Source organism: Triticum aestivum, chromosome 4B (assembly GCF_018294505.1).
Source record: "Triticum aestivum cultivar Chinese Spring chromosome 4B, IWGSC CS RefSeq v2.1, whole genome shotgun sequence".
NCBI lineage: Eukaryota > Viridiplantae > Streptophyta > Magnoliopsida > Poales > Poaceae > Triticum > Triticum aestivum.
Genome location: NC_057804.1, coordinates 511647351 through 511650084, shown reverse-complemented (window position 1 = coordinate 511650084; position 2734 = coordinate 511647351).

Below are 2734 nucleotides of genomic sequence, written 5' to 3'. Positions count from 1 at the left end.
GCGCCACCGTCCAAGCCCCCGGGCATGTCTAACACCGACTGGAGGGCGGAAGTTCAGCGCCGGGAGGCTGTCACCACCAACCGGCGGAACAGGGCGAACGCCAAGAAGGCCCAGGACAGGGAGGCGCTCGCGGCTGCGGTGGTGGCGGAGCAGGCGGAGCGCTCGGCCGAACAAACCGAGGCGGCTCGCGGGGGTGGGTGGGTGGGTGGGTGATGAATCCACCCGGCGGCCACGGCCTGTACGCGTCCTGGAGCCAGCAAAGCTTCGGGTCTCCGGCCGACTTCTCGTCGTCGCCACAACCCTGGGGCTGCACGCCGTCGCCGGGCTACACCGACGGCGACATGCACGGCGGGTTCAACCCCAACATCACATTCCCCCATGGTCACCCGACCCAGCGTACGCCCTCGACCACCTTCGCCGGCGTGCAGTACCCTCCGTACACCTACTCGCCGCCGACCTACGCAGCCTCGCCGACGCCACCTCTTCGCTGTGGCGCGCTGCTCTTCTCACAAGCCTCCTCGTCGCATCTCAGCGGCACCGACGTGAAGGAGGCCGACATGGATGACATCATTGTCGGTGTCAAAACCGGCGGATCTCGGGTAGGGGGTCCCGAACTGTGCGTCTAAGGTCGATGGTAACAGGAGGCGGGGGACACGATGTTCACCCAGGTTCGGGCCCTCTCTATGGAGGTAATACCCTACTTCCTGCTTGATTGATCTTGATGAATATGAGTATTACAAGAGTTGATCTACCACGAGATCGTAATGGCTAAAACCCTAGAAGTCTAGCCTGTATAATTATGATTGCCTCTACGGACTAAACCCTCCGGTTTATATAGACACCGGAGGGGACTAGGGTTGTACAAAGTCGGTCCAAGAGAAAGGAATCTTCGTATCCGAACGCCAAGCTTGCCTTCCATGCCAAGGAAAGTCCCATCCGGACACGAGAGAGAGTCTTCGGTCTTGTATCTTCATGGCCCAATAGTCCGGCCTACGTTACATAGTACGGCTGTCCGAGGACCCCTTAATCCAGGACTCCCTCAGTATCCCCTGAACCAGGCTTCAATGACGAGGTGTCCGGCACGCAGATTGTCTTCGGCATTGCAAGGCAGGTTCCTTCTCTGAATACTCCAAAAATAATCTTTGAACACAAGAATTGTGTCCGGCTCTGCAAAACAAATTCCACACACAACCGTAGAGAGTATAATATTTCACGAGTCCAATCCGCTGACAACTTTTTGTAGCGTGACATCACGTCACCGCCCGGCCATTATTCGAACCATCTTTTAGCCTGCCGCTCCATATTTCGAGATGCAGTTTCATTGGCACGTCTTGTCAAAGCAGAGATCGTGTCCCCTTATTGCAGGATTCTCATCAATACGTGTCGGATATCGGGTTCCAGCAAAACCCTTAAGGTTTGAACTCTAGGGTGCGCGCGAAGATCTTCTCCCTATCGATCTACGTTCGGAAGCTTTGCCGTGGATCTAAGCTACATGATGAACAACATAGGGGACACAAGGTTTATACTAGTTCGAGCCACCGTTGTGGTGTAATACCCTACTCTAGTGTGTGGTGTGGTGGATTGCCTCTGGGGCTGATGATGAACAGTACAGAGGAAGAACAGCCTCGCGAGGGGTGTTCTTGAGCTGGTGTGGAGTTCTACATGTCCAGGATTCGATCCCTGCCTACTGTGGCGGCTATCTCTATTTATAGGGGCCTTGGTCCTCTTCCCAAATATTGAGCGGGAAGGGAGCCAACAACGGCCATTTTGAAGGGGGGCAACTAGTACAAGCTATCCTGACTAAAGTTGGTCTTCGACTGCCACAGACACTAACGATGACGCTGTCAAAACCGGCGATCTCGGGTAGGGGGTCCCGAACTGTGCATCTAAGGCTAATGGTAACAGGAGGCAGGGGACACGATGTTTTACCCAGGTCGGGCCCTCTCGGTGGAGGTAATACCCTACTTCCTGCTTGATTGATCTTGATGATATGAGTATTACAAGAGTTGATCTACCACGAGATCGTAGAGGCTAAACCCTAAGAGCTAGCCTATGATTATGATTGTTCTTGTCCTACGGACTAAACCCTCCGGTTTATATAGACACCGGAGGAGGCTAGGGTTACACAGAGTCGGTTACAAAGAAGGAGATCTAACATCTGAATCGCCAAGCTTGCCTTCCACGCAAAGGAGAGTCCCATCCGGACGCGGGACGAAGTCTTGAATCTTGTATCTTCATAGTCCAACAGTCCGGCCAAAGTATAAAGTCCGGCTGTCCGGATACCCCCTAATCCAGGACTCCCTCAGTAGCCCCTGAACCAGGCTTCAATGACGATGAGTCCGGCGCGCAGATTGTCTTCGGCATTGCAAGGCGGGTTCCATCTCCGAATACTCCAAAGTAAATCCCGAAGACTTGAATCGTGTCCGGCTCTGCAAAATAATTTCCACACACCACCGTAGAGAGTATACTTTTTCATGAACCGAATCCGCTGACATTTTTTCATAACTTGATATCACATTGTGGCCCGGTCCTTATCCGAACCGTTTCTCAACCAGGTACTGCGCATATTGTGAGGCAGTTTTCTGGGCACGTCTTGTCGAAGCAAAGATTGTGTCCCCCTTATCACAGGACTCTCATCAATACGAGTGCGGGTAACCCAACCGTACCGCCAATCGCGGCAAGTGGGGAACGAGTAGGTTCCATTAGGCAAGTGGGGAGGCGCAAAGTTTTTATT